Raw genomic sequence first — 19,650 nt, 5'->3', positions numbered from 1 at the left:
ATTACATAAAACAATAAAACAAGATAATTAACTACAAAGAGAGAGATTTTAAGTGAGTACTAGTAATGAGGCACAAAAGTCAGAAATGGTTACAAGAAAAATAAAGAGAAAACACTTCCTGGTGCCAAACTTAACAAACTCTATGAGATTCAAAGCAGTTTTCTCACCACATGTTTTAGCAGGAGTCTTACTGACCAACCTCTTCAGGTCAGGACCCCTCCCTCAGAATCCAATGACTGTTTCCTTTTGTCTTCTCAGGAGGGGTGAATGCGATAGGCAGGGAGAGACAGAGAGAGAGAGCGGGGTGCCTTGGAGTGTTTGTCCCTCCTTTTCGCAGTTTCAGTCCCCTCTCTTGAAAAACATTGCCAACTGAGAACCAGGAGACAGACAGTCTATGTGGAAGGATGTTCCCTGTTGTTTTTTTCATCTGCTTGAACTTCTTTTGTTTTCCCTTCCTGCTTGATGACTCTGTTTTCTGCTTAAATGCAAGATAAGGCAAGCACACATTCCTTTGTTTAGAACAGACCTGTCTGCCCACTTCTGCTTGGGCAGAGCTGTGGGGTTTGGAACATGTATTAATAACATCATACAGGGGAATCATAACTTCAATTACAAGGTTGCCACACATATTTTATCAGGACAATACTGACCAGCAAACTATGAGTTTTCAAATGATGCTTCACAAGGCATGCCTTGTACAAAGATCATTATAATAGTGTGTAGGGTGTATTCTGTTACAATAAATACCTAGACAGATAGTAGCACAGCTGGTAATTCCAGCAGTAGGGCACGTATGTTCTAACTGGAAGTACTAAGTCCATTCAGTAACAATAATACCCAGCTCTTGCATAGTACTTTTCATCCATAGATCTCAAAGCATTTTACAAAGGCGCTCACTATTGTTATCCCTATTTTACAGATGAGAAAACTGAGGCACTGTAAAATGACTTGCCAAACATCACCCAGCGGTAGATCCAGGAATAGAACCCACTTCTCCTGAGTCCCAGTGTGGTGCTCTATCCACTGCTGGCTACAGTCTACCTAGATTTGGCTGTTAGTCTATCATAAATCCACAGGAGATGAAAATTAACTGTAAATTACCCTATTTGCAATTTGTTTTGTGAATTCAGACCTTTCTGGACAATATGTATTCTCCTGAATCTTCACCAATATTGACTTTCTATTTCCTGTTCCCCTACCCCAATTTTACAGCCCACCTCTCAAAACAGACAATATGGTCCTAATAGTTGGGGAACAGAGGCACTATCCAGTTTGGAATATTCCTGGGCGAGGTGTGGGTTTGAGTGTCAGATATTGAGACATTCCACTTGGGAACTAAACAAATGGTCCCAAATATGAATACAAGACAATAGCAAACTTTCAAGTTCATGCATGTATATATTGCAATGAGAGTGTGGGGATTATCTAGCTCTATGAGCCAGATCTTCAAAGGAGCTGCCCTCCCATTCAGGACTATGGGAGCTGGAGGGTGCTGAACACCCTTGCAAATCTGGTTATGTAAGAACAAACTCCCTGATTTGGTTTATGATGGATACCCTTCAGAATGACACTGCTCTCTCAGTCAAAGAGAGAAGAGTGTGTGTGTGTGGGGGGATTTGATAGCAGCTTTCAGCTACCTTCCTGAAAGCCTTCAAAGCTTTCAGACTGAGTCACTTCTAGGAGTTCATCACTTGGCTTGCACAGATACAGTCATAGCGCTTTGTAGCTCTTCGGTGCCCGTCATCTGAGGATTCCAAACAGCTTTCCTGGCATTTTATTAAACCCCACAATGCCCTAGTGAGGTAGGTAAAGAATATGGAATGGCTTCCTTCGTCAGCTAAATGCAACCGCCTCTGGGATAGAATAGGGCAGCTAGTTAACAATGCACAACAACACTATGCTGCAGGTCTATGGCTAGGTAGTGAAATCCAGATAGAACTGCAGGGGGAGTGTCAGTTGGTGGAATGTAATCTCCTGGGTGGGAATGTAGCTAGCTCACCGGTACCAACCCCCTGACTCTCTGAAAAGTGCTCGGGGGTCTTAACTGACTACATGTTCACAGGATGGTCCCCCTAACTCCATACTGAAGCATTAGTTCAGCACTGTCTCAGAGGGAAGTGCGCCAACTAACTAATTACAAATACCACCTCTTGCAACCCCTTGGTGTCTCTTTATGGGCCCCCTTCCACAGATAGACCTGACTAGACCAAGATCGAGCTGTACGACTTGACAGGTGCCTCAGAGATGGGCGAAGTACAAGCAGATAGATTATAGTACCAAGCGGCGTGGCTGCAAGCTGTAGATCCACCCAGGGCACAGCGTCAACTGGCACTTCCACTTGTCTTCCCCATGCACGTCACAAACATGGTGATGTCTCGGGGTTAGTTATTTCCAACTTTGGTGGCTTCCCAGCTACTCACCCACTTGCTTGTCACGGCCAATTCTATGACCGTTTTCCCATAGGCTGTTCTGCTGTGTACTGCTACTCCGCGGCTTTTCCCTAACCTAAAGGAGGAGCGGGGGACACAAGCAGCAGGCAGGAGTACCAGATGCTTCAGGGGAAGGTGCAAGAAACCCTGTAAGGACAATTAAAGAATAACCTGTCCATTAGAAAGCTTCCCGCCTACCTCCCATCAGCTAGTGACTAATGGCCTGAAGCATGAGGGCTTATATCCCTTACACATTTTTGTATTCTGGATGTCCTTGGTATCTCTATAAACACTCAGTCCTTTAACAACCCTTGTAAACTCCAGGTCTTGTAATATCTAGTGACTTTATTGTTATTTATTTGCCTTATTGTAGGGCCTCATCCTGGACTGTGACCCCATGTGTGCTAGGCACTTCACAGACATGACAGACAGTCCCTGCCCCCAGGAGCTTGCAATGACTTCCACTGGTCACTTTGGTGGTTTGTAAAAGCAGTTACCATAATTCTGCATGGAATCATAGTAGGTGCCTATGCAAATGATCAGCTGGATGTCTCGCTGGTCTGCTGCACATACAAATAGCTGGGACTATGCGTACAGTCATGGTAATTTCTTGAACAAATTACATGCATTCATTTTTTTGGTGCTTGCAATTCTGACAAGCTGGGCCTTTCTTTCTAGGTATAGAGTCAGACACGAGAGAGATGCGAGCACACATCTTCTGATGGTGTTGTGTCAGTGACTGATGCTGCCTGGGGACTACATCTCTAAGAAAGCAGTCTTGCCCTGGTGTCTGAAAGATAGTGATACGCAATTTTATGTTTCAACAGACATCTGTGTTAACAACTGAAACAAAATGAGGGCACATTAAAAACTTTACCGCACTGTTGCAAATGACTTGCAATGTCCCTGGGGAGCACCATTCATGCTTTTGCTGCTGTAAATTACTCAGAATTATGTTTGAAAATAGCAGAGCCTACATTCCTTGTTAGCAGCACCCTCTAGGAAATCTAGTTACCTCCTGGAAAATAACACAAGAAACTGAATGCATGTCTCAACTTCTATTTTCAGTGATGAATCTAACAAGTAACAATAACAGTTTCAGCATCTATGCCTGGTAGCACTTTACAAACATTAAGCCACCTTTCCCCGGGAAGTGCACAAATGCTACATCCATTTTACTGTTGGCTAATCAGAGGCACAGGAAATTAGGTCAGCTGCGAGATTCTACCCTGCGAGCCAATGGCATAATCAGTAAAAGAATTCAAGTCTCTCAACTTCCAGTTCACTGCTCGGCCTGGGACAACACTTCCTGGAATGTGATGATTCTGGGCTTGTCTATGCTGGGGCATATGTGTACAGATGCAGTTACACCTACATAGCAACTCCAGTGCAGTTCCTCTACATTGTGGGTTTGCACTGGTGAGGCAGTATTTTCCAATGCTTAGGGCATTGGACTGGGACTCAGAAGACCTGGGGCGCTTACCTGACTCTGCTACTGACATGTTGCAAGTCCTTGGGCAAGTCACTCCTGTGCCTCCATTTCCCCATCTGTGAAATGGAGACAATGATACCTGCATCCTCAGTAAAATGCTTTGAGCTGTACAGAAGAAAAGGGCTATGTAAGAGCTAGGTGGGATTGCTACACATTTACACTCCTCTTTGGAATTAATGAAAGGTGGAAGAAGATTTTGTGGCTTAAGCCTTTGCTAAAAGTCATGTTGCTTCCACTTTAAACCAAGAGATATTGCAGTTCACAGATGCTTGAAATCTGATTTAGCAGAGGGGTGTCATGTAACAGCAGTCTGGGAGAGTGAAACTTAGCTGTATCATTGTTTGAGTCAGAGAACTGATTGCCTCTGTCCCTGTGTGCATCACATGAGAAATTCTCAGTGTTACACGTAGAAGAGGTTGACAGAATTACAGTGGCCTCTCTTAATAAGCTCCAGACGGAGGTGGTGTGTTTGTGTTCCAGCACTGTTGTCAAGCTTCGCCCACAAATCCACACTGAGATGGGAAAGCACTGGGATAAGCAAATGGGTCCTGGTACACCTTCCATGTTCAAGAGTGTAACATGTCGAACTAGATCGGAGTCTAATGTATCTGTGACTCAGTGGTGCAAGTGGACTCCATTTCTTACAGGTAGGCACCCCCCGCCCACGGCGGGCACGTGACCTTCTCAAGGGACCGTCCATGTGACTCCTCCCCACCCCTTCCCCAGCCCAGAGCCCCCACACTCTCCCCGGTCCCTTCCCATGATCCACCCCCCTTACCTGAGGGAGGCTCTGTCCTCCTCTTAGCACGGCTGCTGTACCACCCCAGCCCTTCCACGCAGGGTCCCCTCCATCTGTACAGCAGCCAGCCCCCCGGAGGACAGGGCTGGGGATGGTACAGCTGTGCCAGAGGTGCTGTGGGCATGGGGCCACCCAGTGGCCCCACGTTCTGCTCCTACTCTTTCTGGACCGCTGTACCAGCTATAAATATCTTGCAGGTACGGTGTACCGGACCGCCCTACTTGCACTGCTGCCGTGAGTCCAGAGGACCTAGCCTGCGGACACACTGTATCTTTGGGTGTTAAATGTACATCAAGAGTGCCTAGAGCTTTGGCTGGGCTCCCTTTGGGGTGACGTTTGTATAAGGCCAACTTGTAGGTGAAAGGGAGGCTGGCTGAAGCTAAGTGCAGAGCGTCTGTGCCGCTGAGTTGGGAAGTTGCATCGCTAGTCCTGGATTATCAAAGAACTATATGGGCTGCGAGAGCTGATCAGCCTACAGACCGAAAATTAATCTGAGACATGGTTCAGGGAATAACTAAGAAACAGCTGTTTGCAGACAATTTGTGAACAAAGAGGAGAAGCACCTGTGGGCATGTTTTCATTGCAGTTATCTGGGTTCTTACCATGGTGTTGCCTCCAAAACTGCTCCCTGTCTCCACATGTAAACCTCTCGCTGGAGTTAGGTGGTGTTTTCCGCCTGTGTTAGTTGGCCAGGCTGAGGGGGTGGGTTAGAGACTGGGTCCTGCTTTCACTTGGGCTGGTAGCCTGCCCACTTTGAAGTGAGGACACAGGCTAACCCAATCGAGTGATAGGAGTCCTCCAGTGCCTTCCCACAACTCCCCCAGTTTGCCCAGAAAAACAGATAAGTTCTCCCATAATTCATTGTGAAGGACTCAGAGTGACTCATCTTACTGCTGTGCTAAGAATCATGGGATGTGTGCCCAGAATTCCTAGTGACACACACAGGGGAGAGCATCAGCAGTGAGGGCATCAGTAACCCAGGTAGGGATTTGCAGCATGGCCCCTGTCACCTGGGCTAGGCTAACTCAGGTCACTCAGCCCCTGGTGCTGACCACCTGAGTTAACTCTGCAGTGAAAAAATGCCTCGAAAGAATTACGAGCACAAGTCCCATTAACTTTCAGCGGAGCTTGTGCTCCTAATTTACTTAGGTGTTTTCCAAAATCCCATGATAAAGCCATTTATTGGCCAACTGTAGCCACAACTATATCCCTTAGAGGATTGTGTGACACACTCTGGAGAGGAGAACTGGAATGGGGTAAAAATGTGGATTTTTTTGGGTGAAATCCTGATCCCACTAAAGTCAGTGGTAGGTTTGCTATTGACTTCCACGGGAGCAGGATTTCACCCACAGAATGCTTACCCAATGGAAAGAACTGTGTCTCTATATCTGTTTTAGTTTTGTGGAGATAAACACCTACTGTAAGAGGAGGACCTAGAATTTTCTCCGTTTAGGAAATAGAAAGTACTTAGTACATCTCTAAGATACTCAAGTAAGCAGAAAAGCAGCTGCAAGCGAAAATATCTGCTGCAATATTGTAAACACATTGTATGTTTGTTCCATGCCATTTGTGGGCAGGAGAAACATGATTGGACCATCTTCTTACATCTCCCCTACTCTTTGTTAACAAAGCCACAGCTTAAAACCTAATCACTAAACCAAACTAGTATCCTCCCAACTGGCTTCCACCCCAAAGGTTCCGTCCAACCTTTTGCAATCGCGATGCACACTCTTTGAAAAAGCACGCAATCTCGGACTAGCTAGCAATTATTTTAATACAGTGTTATGAATAGGATCAAAGCCTTCTCTTCTTGAAATGCTTCATTCCAGATGCCAAAAGTTGTCACCGAATGACAAATGGATTGTCTCTCATCTTGCACAAGCATGTTCTAACTGGACGGGGCCAGGCAGTGTGTGGGATGGGGATTTTAATTAATAACAATATTTAATTTCTAAAGTGAAGCATTTAGGTAAGAATGAATACTGCAGCAGCTGCTGTGGTACAGCAGAAGTGTCTGCCTTCAGGTGTGAGTGCACAGCAGCCCATGCACTCATGAAGAATGACTCCGTCAGCAAAAAGCATTGCCGCGTTCACTGTGTAATGCAGGCGTGTGAGCTGAATAACAAACATCTCCGATAGTTGCCTGAAATATTTCAGTCAGGTCAATTTTTCTCAGTTACTTGGCAGCATAAGTGTCGTGGTTCCTCCAGCTGATAGTAGCTATGGAAACCGTGACATCACTACAGACATAGTGGTACATAAAAATTCAAGTGGCTGGGGACTGGTTGCTAGGAGAACTCAACTCAGGAAAGTCATTGGGCAGGCAGCCAAGGGACTGGAATCTACTGGACATGCTGTACTTTACCTTGGTGATTTTTTTCTCCCCTTCACTTTTCAGACAAGTAGCTTTTTGCATTATTCATCCTTAGATTATCTCAGAAATGTCAACAGTAAACTAACGATCTTATCTAATGCACTACATTTCCACAACGGGTGCAAGGTCATAAAAGGAAACCTGATACTGTACCTACAACCAAATAGTCGTCACTGTCACTGATTTTAGTGTCCAGATTATCATAAATATGCATAAAGCCAGAAGGTAGTCCAGAGTTTTGACTCAAACCTGATTTTTGTAGATTTGCTTCATCTCTAATATTTATGTATACATAGATGCTTGCATGAATGCAAACACACCTCTCTTCTCTGTGCTAATTATATGTATTATATATACAATTATGTAAACATATCCTATAATATATAGTATTCACCGTGAGTGTGTGTGTATTAAGTATACAACTCAATAGTAACTATGTAGCTGTAACTAAAACTTCTACAGGGTGTATGTGTGCCTTAAAAATGCACGGTGTTATGTATTCATTTGTGTCTGTCTGTAGATATTTAAATTATTCTTTTTTGACCAGACAAAAAACTTACATAAAAAAGTTGCTCAAGTATATTTCCTCACAGCAATGCAAACACTGAAAGAGCAAGGAAATCCTAAACTAAGGCAACATTCACTCCTAATGATACCAGTCTCCAATCATTAGCTCCAGTTTTGAAGTGCTTGTGAACAGTCTTCAGACCCAAATTATGCACAGAAATTATCTGGTGAATAATTTTGTCAAAAGAATGAATTTGAGAAATTAGTAAGACAATCCGGTAATTTGCAAACAGAAAAAGAGGGGAAATTCACTGAACAAACTATTTGTTACAAATAACTTCTGCTGTTTTAGAGAACACGGACATTGACACGGATGGACACACACACAGAGCACATGGGAGCACACACAATCAGAAATTGTTTTCATATAAATTGGAGATGGTGCTCTTCATTTCTTGCTCCAAACTGTTGTTGTGCTCTATGAAACAGCGACTGTGCTTCACTCCAGAGGTGGCTGAACTTTTACTTAGTTATGGTTGTGTAATGGATTGGATTGGTGGTCTTGGAGATGGAAATCTTCTCATCAGAGAGAGGACAGATGTAGCTGCAGTGCAACCTTCTCCACTACTGTTCCTCAATCCTGATCTGCCCAGGACCTCCTCTTGTGTACAAAGACTAACTCATTGTACATGCCTATTCAGCCCTTACTGTCTCAGCTGAGATAGTGAACATCAGTGCTGTTTGCAATAGGGATTTTTACGGTGTGGCACCATAAGTGTAACTCACTGGTGAACATGTGTTACTGGCCTCCTTCTGTGCCTGATCCCCAGAGGGCAGGAACCTGTTAAAGCTAACCAAGAGGCTCAATGGTAGCAGCTGATGCTTTTAGCTCTGGAGGTTCCCCAGTTCGATCCCTGGTGTGTCATCCAAGATGGTAGCCATCACATAAGCAGAATCAGAAGCACTGACGTTATATTTTGTAGGCCACCAAACAACCACTGTGTAATCAACTTTAATTCTCTCCTATCCTGGGCTGCATCTGAACTGGTGACTAAGTGAAAGACTTTATAGCCAGAGCATTGCAAGTCCTCGAGCTAGCCAGTTCCTTCAGCGGCTGTATTTTAGTCATGGGTAGTGACCCTCTCTAACTTGCATACTTTCTCATCTGCACTCTTCTTAGCAAAGACTGACTAGCCCAAGTACTGCTACAAGCCCTTCCATTCTGAGGTTTCATTATTCATACAGCAGGTTTACTTGTGCATTATGCAGTGTTATCCTAAATATCCCATTGACTTCAGTGGGTTTTGGCTCAGGTTCCCAAAGACTGGGTAGAAGGACTTTGTAATGGATCCTGAAATGAACAAGATTATCCCTGGATTTAAATGTACTCTCCCTGCTACTGTCTTTGGTTGAAGAGACATCTGGAGGGTTTCCCGTTTGGGGCACAACAGGGGACAGAACTGTTCTGTTCAAGATGAGAGGGGACTGGGGGTAAGTCTACACTGCAACTAAATACCCAAGGCTGGCCCATGTCAGCTGACTCAGGGTTGCAGGGCTCAGGCTGCAGGCTATAAAATTGCAGTGTAGACCTTGGGGTTCTGGGACCCCACAACCTCCGCAAGGGGGGAGGGTCTAGAGCTTGGGCTCCAGCCCAAGCCCGAATATCTACACTGCAAGTTTACAGTTCTGCAGCCCAAGCTCCACAAGCCTGAGTCAGCTGACACCGGCCAGCTGTGGGTGTTTAATTGCAGTGTAGATGCACCCAACATGAACAAGAGTTTTGGCAGCTTGGTCAGGATAACAGTGAATGCGGAGGATAGTTTCAAGGTGGAAGATTAAAGGACCTGGAGGATGTGGGAAACAAAAGAGACTTTGGAGTTGAATCAAAGGGCAGACCCTTTGGGCTGCTCTGCCAGTGCAAAAAAGATGAAAAGATGGTTTAAATAATTTGCAGTGGGGAATCCCCGGGTGATGTAAAGCAGATGCAATCAGCTCTATGCCACCTGCTCTGCCCTATCTAGTGGAGGGGGCATGGTGGGATCATACTGTGGTCTGGTGTTCCTGGGTCAGTGGAACAGCTCCTATTGCCTGGGCAATTTAGAGCAGCTTTGAGGTTACTCTAATATGCACTGGAGATGAACTACTCCTTAGCCACCTTTGTCCTTTCTTGATCTGGTGTGCTGAGCACTGCTCAGGTGCACCTGAGGATCTGGCCCCTAGGATCAGGATGACAGTGGTGAAATTGAGGTTTGAGTCCTGGATGGACCCGGTGAATGGTCTTTTCTAGTAGGATATCATTTTTGCACACATTTTTGGGGGGATGTTATGGATGATCCTGACCCTTCTCCCATTGCAAGTCAATGGGAATTTTGCCACCAGCATTCAATGGCAGCAAGAATGAATGCTTAGGGTCTGATCTGAAGCAAAGACTTTCCATTGACTTCAATAGGCTTTGGATTGGGCCCTTTATGAGGTTGTCACAGGCAGCCAGAAAAAAGGTCTGAGTTGTGAAAGGAATGCCGAGATTGGTATCATTTGCAGGGGAACCTTCTATACAATATGTGTGTCTAGCTGCAAACATTATGTGTATCAAAAAGAAAATCAGTTTAGAAATACATGAGCTCCAAGAAAAATAGCTACCTTCGAAAAGGCAGAACCTAACCTACCAAGTTAAACAATACACACACAGAGTTAACTTGATTCCCCTTCCCAATTCACAGCTCCCTTGTGTGGGATTATGATCAATATTAGCCATATTTTGTCTTGTTTAACATGATCATTTAAATGGCTAACCTCTTCTAACTTAGCTGGGGGTGTATCTATCCCATCTGCATGGGGCTAAGTGGTTACTCTTTTTAGCTTGACTTTGAGACACGTAAAATAACGTGTTACATTTTTTGTTGCTTTAGAAAAATGGGCAAGAATTAATTTCTAATTGCAATGATGGGGAAAAAAAAGAGACTTTTTTAAAATAAACGTATAACCCTAACCAGATGCAAATGTATCTCCTTTGAAATAAGGGAGACATTTTATTATCCGTTAGGATACATGAGTCTTTGGCTACCATCCACAGTGTGTAAAGGTGTTAATTAGCTAGGAGAGGGTCCCATCATTGTACAATGGGAGCATGTTGAAATTTACAAGAGGAAAAAGCGAATAATTAAAAGTTGAACACAAGCCAATAAAGTATAAAGTGCATTCCGTCAGACTAGCATATGAAATGTCATGACAATTAGTGCTCCCATAGCACTGTGCTTTTTTCTGAAACAACAAAAGAGTAGTTTGAAAAGTGATGTTTGCTGTACAATGATAGTGTGTGCCTTGCACTGTTCTTCCAGGGGATGATGATGGCCTTGGGAAAGGTTTGAAATGGTATTTCTTATAAAGGATTGTTTTCTGCTTGTTCTGAACATAGAAAAAATAGCAATGAAGATGATATCATGGTCGCTCCTAAAGACCTGAAATAGAACCAAGGGCCTCCCTGTATCCAGCACTGGGTAAAAAATACCAGCATTCCTTTCCAGACACCGCAAATCAGGTCCTCCTTGCAATCTTTAAGCTTGGAAGACTTTGGCAAGATTGTTGGAGGACCTGGGCCTTGGTATCACGGGATGCTAATAATGAAATCTAAAGAGGGGGAAATCTATTGGGTGTCTCCCCCCCCACCCCATTGCTACTGCAGGATTTTTCTGTTGTAAATTAACCACTTTGGGGTCTAATTTAGTTTTTAAATACATCAATTGATCAGTCCGCTGCATTTCCCTTGGGAGAGACAGGCTCAATGTAAACCTCTGTCAGGATGTTCTTCTTGTTCAGATTGAATTTTCCCCTCTCAAATCCATTCCCTTTGTCCTCGATATAGTTCCTTTATCATAGCATATTTGTAGCCTATAATTTTTTGTTTGATCTCCTGCCTCTTCTTCCATGTAAACTACCAGGAGTCTTACTTCTTAAAACCTCAGATTGCTGAAAGTCCCTGGTGAAACTGCAATCTAATTATACTGCCTCATAGGACGTTCCATCTTCTTCTACCCTATTGGATTTTAATCTTTCCTTATTTAACCCTCCTCTCTGGATTCCTTTACTCCTCAAAATTTTGCTTGCCTGAAGTAGAATAGCCTGACAATACTGCATTCCGTTGACCCATTTCCTCCAGGGCTGGCAACAGAGGTGGGTGGTTGAAAAATGGGCACAGATTTTATGGTTGTAAATATGTTACAAGTTTTCCAGTTTAGGTCTGAAACTTATGAACAGGAACAATTTTTGTGTACTTGAAAATGTGTGGGGAGGGGGGTTTGGAGAGGAGGGGTTGTTTCCCTTTTCTCCTCTTGGAAGGAGGGAGTGAATAGTCAAAACATTTTCATTTTCAGGTTAAATTGAAGGAAACTGGCACACTTCTGGTAAGAATTTTCATTTTACAAAAAAGAGTTTTTCAGCAAAAAGTGTGTTTTTAAAAAGCTTGGGCCTGCAACAGGGACTGATGTTGCAAGTAAGACAGTCCATTTGATTCACTACACAGGGCACTGGCCAGGAAGCCACATGATGTGGGTTTTATTCTAGCCTTTTCTGTTGATCTCCTGTGTGACCTTCAACTTGCTGTGTGCCTCAGTTTCCCCACCTGTAAAATGAGGGTAATGATTTGCAGCCACTTTTGTAAAGCCTTAGGTCTTTGGGGGTAAAGTGCTATATAATTGCCAAGAATTGTGTTCAAAGGCCCGTATGCCAGGCCCATATCCCATATGTCTGTGAAACAACTTCTCAGGGAGCCAGCTGCAGCAGAGTCAGTCTCCTAGCAACATGAGGGGGCACAGCTGATCCTGGCAAGGGCTGCCTGATTGATTGCACTTCCTGACTGGTGGAAGGGTGGAGCTAGCTACTACTTGAGTGTGCCCCCAGGTGTCCCGTGGTCCTGATTCTGGACTCCAGCTCAGCTCTGCTATAACCTCCAGCCTTGGCCACTCTCATGGCTCGGACCATTAGACCTGACTGCCCCACACCCCAGTCGTGTCCCTGACACTACTTTTCTCTAGTGCTTTGAAGGCTACTTTTTCAGTAAGGCTGAGAATTGGCTCAACATCTGTATTGCATGCGCTGAGAATTTGTCTGACTAGGCATTGGTAAAGCGCCTGATCTGTGACGCATCCGATTGTTCTCTTACAATGTCTAGGCGTGTTCCTGGTGCCCTGCATTTATGATGAGTGCTTGCTGCTGGCTATACCTGCTGACAGTTCCACATCTTCATCTCATGTCAGCAGCTAAAGCCATCCTGTCACTTCCTTACCTGCGACTGGGATGCCAGGAAAAAGAGTGTTAGAAATTCCTTTCGACTCGACACTGCTGCTGTTTCCAGTATCAGGCAGCAGGGGGCTCTGAAGCAGCAAGGCCTTCCCTGCTGTCCACTTCCAAACTAAAACCTTTCATCTCTGAAACACAGTCTGTCTCAGTGGGCCTTTCCCCAAACCTGAGTCACATACACCAGCCCCCGCCAAGGCTGTCCATCTAACCAGGAGTTCTTGGAAACAAGATCTGGGATTATTTCACTTTGCAAAGTATTTCAGTTATCAGCCAAACTGATTGTTTTGTATAGTAGTCAGGGTCTTCTCGTCTGTAGAAGTCAATGGCAAACTTCCCATTAACATCAGTGGTAGCATCAGCAGACCCCACTGGATGGGAATACTGGTTGTTTTCCATGGATGGTGAGATTCAGAACTCATTTTTAGCTGCTGTATAATTTTCCCTTTTATTTCCAGAAGACCCTTTTTTTGTCATATTTAGGGAATAAGAAGTAAAATCAGGACCATGACCATTTAAATTGTGGTTCCATTAATAATATATATTAAAAAAGAGATTTGGACCAAACAAAATCACTGGATACAAACTCCCCTGGATTTGCGGGGGAAGGGTGGATTCAGACTGGATCAGAACTACATGACTGATCTCTATTTCGGTAATGCTCCAATCCAAACTTCGTAGCTTGAGCCTCTCTTAAAACAGGGTGTGATGGGGTGGCCACCCCACAGAGGTTTGGAAGGGATTAAGGCTGCACGCAGACCAGTTAACTTCACAGGGTGCACCTGGAGGAACGTAGGAGCAGGGAACTAAGTGATTATGAGCAGACCCACCTTTGCCGGAACAGGCAGGGCCTATAAAGCCAGGTAGCTGGAAACAGATAGACGCTTCTGGGAAAGGCTGCAGGAAGGCAGGCAGCAGTCACTCCTTGGGAAGAAGGTTCTTGGAGCTGGTGCACCCAGAGAGAGAAGGGGAACCAGAGTGGTAAGAAGCAGTCCAGGGAAGGAGCAGGGAGGGCAGAGAGGAAGCTCAGAACTGCTGAGCTGAGGGTCCCTGGACTGGAACCAGGAGAAAAGGGCTGACAGCCACAGAGGGCATGGCATAGAACTGAGGCAGTGAAAGGGAGGACTGCCTAGGACTGCTGATGGACTGTACCCCGGAAGGGGGACTTCTGTGTCACCTAGCTGGATGTCTAAGTCATGAAGGAGAGGCTGAGGCTCCTGGAGCGACAGTGGAGCTGCAGACCACAAGGAGATTTAGTTTAGATTTGATTTAGTTGGGGATTGGTCCTGCTTTGAGCAGGGGGACTAGATGACCTCCTGAGGTCCTTTCCAACCCTGATATTCTATGATTCTATGAGAGACAGAGTAACGGTGGGGTGTCCACCTAAAGAGCAAATCCCCAGAGCGACCAGAAGGAGGCCCCAGACCAGTGGTGAGTGATGCACCCTGTGATGCAGATGGAAGTGGGTATTGGGAAGTAAATTGACCAGCTGTGGATATTGAGGTTGCAAAAAGACTGAATTATCTCACTAGCAGATGACTGTCAGGCAGTTTAGGGCCAGAATATGAGTGCGTGACCTATTTGACTGTTGTAATCTGCACGAGTCTTGGAAATCTCCAGCTGTGTGAAACGTTGCCACATACCCCAAAACCACCTGGCTACGTGTTTTATTGCAAACTTAAAATATAGCCCACGTCTCTTAAAGGGTTTGCTGAGTGTCATGAGGCATGGAAGTGAACCTGGGCTGATTTACGATTTGGGGCTGGAGACGATACAATGTTGAGGCCAGGTAGTTCTGAGGGAGTTTTTGTGGGAAATCTCTCGGGGTAGGGTTGCTTTTGGTCAAAAGTGCCCTGGAAGGCTAGCGGCAATTCAGAAAAGGGTTAGACACTACTATGGATAGTGAGACCATCTACAGAGACTCTAGATAGGGGAAAATAAGATATAAGCCTTAATGGTCCAATCTCTCACTGACAGGAGTTGGGGAGAAATTACCACCAGGGCAAGTTATTCCATATCTGTCCACTTATGAATGAGAAGATACATATCGTAATAACACATAATCCCCAGTTGAGGACCAGGGCCCCATTGTGCTAGGTGCTGTACAAACACAGAACAAGAATATTATCTCTCTTGAGAGCTTACATTTTAAGTATAGGGTGAGACATCAGTGAATAGAATGAAGAGAATCCAGGGCGGGAGGGAACACAAGGAAACACTATGAGGATTTCATCCACTCTCCTCTGAAGCACTGAGTACTGGGCACGACTAGAGATGGGGCACTGGGTATTGGCCTAGATAGACTTCTGGCTACTCTGGTATGGCTGTTCCTATGTTCCCCACCTAAAACTTTAACCTAGAGCATCCACTGGGCTGTTGTCCAGAGTCATGTGATGCAGCACATATACCAGCAGGAGGAGCAGTTACACAGCTTGTCCATTGGACCAGATGGGTTTCAGGCTGTTGGATGTCAGAATTTTGATGGAAACTCAGCCTTCACCTCAGTTTACACCAAAACCAGAGTTTTATTTTTCGCATCTTTCCACTCGAAATAGGCCTAAACACTTCATCTGCCCATGCCCATCTTCACCCCGGCACCAAATTCGGGGATGATTTGGATCCAGATTTGACTCCAGGATCTGTGTCTGTTTTGCAAACCCATGACGCTCACAAATATCTTTAGTCTCGCTCACTGATTTTTCTCTCTTTGGGAACCTGACCTACTTCGCAGCCCCAAAGTCTGCTGCATCCTGGCAAAGGGGCAAGCATAGCGCTGCTACTTATAAATGCTTCGATAGCTGAAGCCCTGGAAAGAGGAGTATTGTGTGTTGCCCAGAAAGAGGAGGAAATGGGGCCCCTAACTGCTATAAAAATAGCCTTCTTCGCAGGATTTGTATTGAAATTTACGACCGTGCCGGAATTCCAGCTCTGTACCATGCCAGAAAAAAATCTCTTTGCCAATTCATGCCAATCAGCTCCACACTCTATAAAGTACTCCAGCAATGGTCCTGATTAATGGCGCTTACAATAGCCTTACTACAGCATTGTGGGTGATTACTGCAGAATACTACAGTCGATTTATAAGAACTAGAGGGAAATGGCTCATATTTAACCATGGAAGGACAGAGCCGGTGCTGGCATAAATGGCATAGCTCCATGCAAATCAAGTGATTTATATATAAAGTGTGAAGCTGGTGGGCAGGGGTCAGGAATGGAGCTAGGCTGATTTGTGCCAGCTGATGAGCTGGTCCAGTGTCTGTTCCTAGCAGCTCGGAGGACTGGCTCTGACAGCCGGGAGAGCCAGGAGAGACTGAGATGGTAGCAGACTGAGAGGGGAGAAGCCATGTTTGCAGTGGAAGGAGGACAGGGGCTGGCCTGAGTGGAACGCCTGCGGAGCCGCGTCTCCGGGGCGGACAATGTGCTAGGCTTCTTCCCAGCTCCTCTGGCCTGCCCTGTGGAGCTGGGGCTGCCTTTCCATGCTCTCTGCAGACCTGGGCCAAGGCGTTGCTTCTGGGAGCCCGCAGGAGTTGGCTCGCTGTGCTGGGCAGGGTGTGGGCCGTTTCAGGGCCTGTTGCCACAGCCTCTTGGCTCCTAGGAGCAGGGCTTTGGGAGCCAGTGGGACCGCCTCTGAAGCCAACACCCCGTGGTTCTCTGCCTGAAGGAAAGCAACCTCCTTGCTGGGCCTGTGAGAGACCAAGCGAGAAACCTGATCTGCCATTGTCCAGTGTTACTGCTGGACACACAGCACCCCAGGACGAAGCCTGGCTTCCCCAGGGTCCTAGATCTCCGTACACACACAGGGCTGGCTCTGTTACAACTATTAATCCTGTTTGTTACGGTGGTGCCTCAGAGCCGGCCACGGTTCTATGCACCGAACACAGAGAAGCTTTGAGCAAGGGCCTCTGCACACAGGAGATGGCCTACTACACTCAGGGAAATGGCTCTGAATCCGGGGGGACCCCACTGCTAGCACTGAAGTTGCCCCTATGAGACAGAACATGATTTATCCACAGGAGGCCAATTAATTGAAGTCAGTGGGGCTCTGCACAGGGGTAACCGAGGGCCGTATCTGACTCTCCTCCACACGTAGGGAACCCCAGATAGCAGATCCCAGCCTACAGAGCCTGGCAAGTGCTGATGCAAGCCTGTGCAGCCAGGTGTCGGCACTGCCCACCACACTGATGTTCCAGGTGCCCTCCTGCCTTGGCTCTTCCCTGGGATGTGGAGCCCAGCAGGACATGTGAGGAGGGGACCTTATGCTCCACGCTGGGTGGTTTCAGTCCCTCGGCCGTGCTGGGCAGCTCCCGCGTCATTGCTTCCCTGCGCTACAGCACAAGGCGGCCCTGGCAGCCAACCCACCCTCCTGCAGAGTGTTTCCTCCTCTGCAAACACTGCATCCCTTTCCCCTTCTCTCTCCCAGCTGCCCTCTTGGCTCAGTCTCTGCACCACTCTTCACTGTTGCTTCTCTTGTCTCCAGTGCAGGATGGAGGGGGGAGTGGGTTAATTGCGGCGGAAAACCCATGCCTTTGCTTTCCTCTGCGGGGGCAGGGTCGTCTCCATGAGCTCCCTGTCTGTGGGAGCTCCAGACCCTGCCTGGGCTATCTGTGATGCTGTCAGAATATCTAGGACTTCCCAGCTTCCGTTCTAGGACTTAGCAGTTTACTGATGCTAATGAAGCCTATGTGGGGAACGCAGATCAGCTGGCCCCTTCTTCCCCTTGTGTGCTGAGTCAGAGCCCTCCAGACTCAGAAACCTTTGCAAAACTTTCCCACAGCTGAGTGACCACTTCCCCTTTTTTCTGGCAATGGACCTGAGGGGCACACTGCTCCCAGAGGTGCACTGATGGGCTGCAAAATCCCACAAGATTTGAAAGTCACTGTGAAAGCAGCTCCTCCGTGAAGCAGCTCTTATTGCTTCCTATTTCTTTGTTTGTTGCAGTTTTTCCTAGAGTCTCCAATCAAGATCAGCACCCTGTTGGGCTAGGTGCTGTACACATTCTTAGTAAGAGACAGTCCCTTCCCCGAAGCACTTACATTCTACACAGACAAGGAGAAAGAGAGGCACCGAGATACAGTGACTCACCCAAGTCACACAGGAGGTCAGTGGCAGAGCTAGGACTAGCTCTCCCAATCCACTGTCCTAGCCCCTAGACTACTCTGCTTCCCAGACAGCTCCCGCCTCAGTTTCCCAACCCCCCACTCCGCAGTCGTGTAAGGTCAAGGGTAGCATTAGTTAAGTAATTAAACATCCCCACTTGTGGGATGGGGGAGGGGAGAAATCCTGTACTTGCAAGAATTGATGATCTAGCTGGTTTCCCATTTCCGACTTGTCTGAGCCTATGATTGAAACCTGCCAGGCCGCCCGTGCCCCAGGCGAGTCAGCCGGTTCCCAGTTCCAAGAGTCATTTTGAAGGCCTGTCACCTGAGACGTTTGGAAGCTTGGGTGGGAATTCTGTTCTGGGTCTCTGCACCCCCAAAGGGGGTCATGGTGCATCATCCAGCACAGTGTCCCAGCGCCCCCAGAAAGAGGAACATGGGGGGTGTGGGGGCTACAGCGAAGCTAGGGCGACCTCAGGGGAGAATGGACTTACGGATCCATCCAGGCAGTTGTTACTAATGGAGGAGCCTATAAAGAGGGCTTCTGGGGAACTCAAAATCCCCAGGAGCTTGCAGAGTCCACTTAGGCAGTTCCCGGATCATGTGATGGTGTATTTGTTTCTACATGCCCAGAGGCACTGGCTGGCCTCTGAGTCTACACTTCTTGGGGAGGGGAGATCTAAACCCTGTAAATCAGGCCACCAGCAGAGTATCCCTGTCCCCTACCTCATTCTTGCTTATTACATAGGAGCTGGTGGAGGCTGGATGTGTGGCCAGCTACAGTGATGAAATGATTCTTGCCCTCGGTATCCACATAATACACTAAATAGCAAAATGACCTTTTCATCTCGGATACCGGGCGAGGTGACAAACTGATGTGAATAGTGAATTTCCCCAGGGTAGCTCCCCATTAACTTTGAGTTCCTAACTCATTAAGGAAGCAATTATCAATTGAAGTTTCACGTTCTGTAGCCTTCAGTCACCCCACCTTTGGCATGAGATTCCATGGCAAAGCGAGGTTGGGCTTGGTCAGTACCTGGCTGGGAGGCAACCCAAGGGAAACCCTCGGGTCTGCAGGGAGTGGTACGGGTGACTCAGAAAGTGGCACTCCTTACAGTAGGACAGTCGATACTGCACTGACGCCCCAGGGTGATGCTGTGGCAGGGGTCTCCGGTGTTGCTAGAGATCGGTCTTTCAGATGAGATCTGCAAAGGAGGTCTGAAAGGTGGCGTGTCTGTACACCAGAACCGTATACGCTCAGTCTGAATGACTTTCATGTTAAATTCAGGAAGAGAAGCACAAACAAAAGTGAGGTCTCCATGGGGAGACAGTGTATGTTTGTGCATGCGTAGCCTCTGACGATCTGCGCTGCAGCGAGCACAAAAGGGACACCTGTCTCTGCCGAGAGCAGCCCTTAGATTTTTAAAGGGCCAGGACCCAGAAAACAAAGGTTACAAAGCTAAACGCATCACATTAACCAGCTGGGTTCATCAGGCGTCTTCTGGCACGTCTCGCCACGTTTGGGTGTTCTCACCCACTGTCCCCATCAAATTCCAACGTTTTGGCTGTAGTTTAAATTTGCTAAGAAGTGTGTGCCTTGGACAAAACAGTCGAGGTAGAAAAGGAGGATGTGACTCACCCAGAGCAAGCGAGTGAAAGGA

At 46.6% G+C, this 19,650-nt stretch overlaps 1 long non-coding RNA gene across 2 annotated transcripts in view; it reads left to right on the top strand.

Annotated features, from left to right (window-relative positions):
• The window catches only part of LOC140907829 (uncharacterized), a 91,635-nt gene that overhangs the window by 30,502 nt on the left and 41,483 nt on the right, over positions 1–19,650 (top strand). The window lies entirely within an intron of this gene.

Source organism: Lepidochelys kempii, chromosome 2 (genome assembly GCF_965140285.1).
Source record: "Lepidochelys kempii isolate rLepKem1 chromosome 2, rLepKem1.hap1, whole genome shotgun sequence".
NCBI lineage: Eukaryota > Metazoa > Chordata > Testudines > Cheloniidae > Lepidochelys > Lepidochelys kempii.
This window is presented reverse-complemented; position numbering and strand designations above follow the sequence as displayed.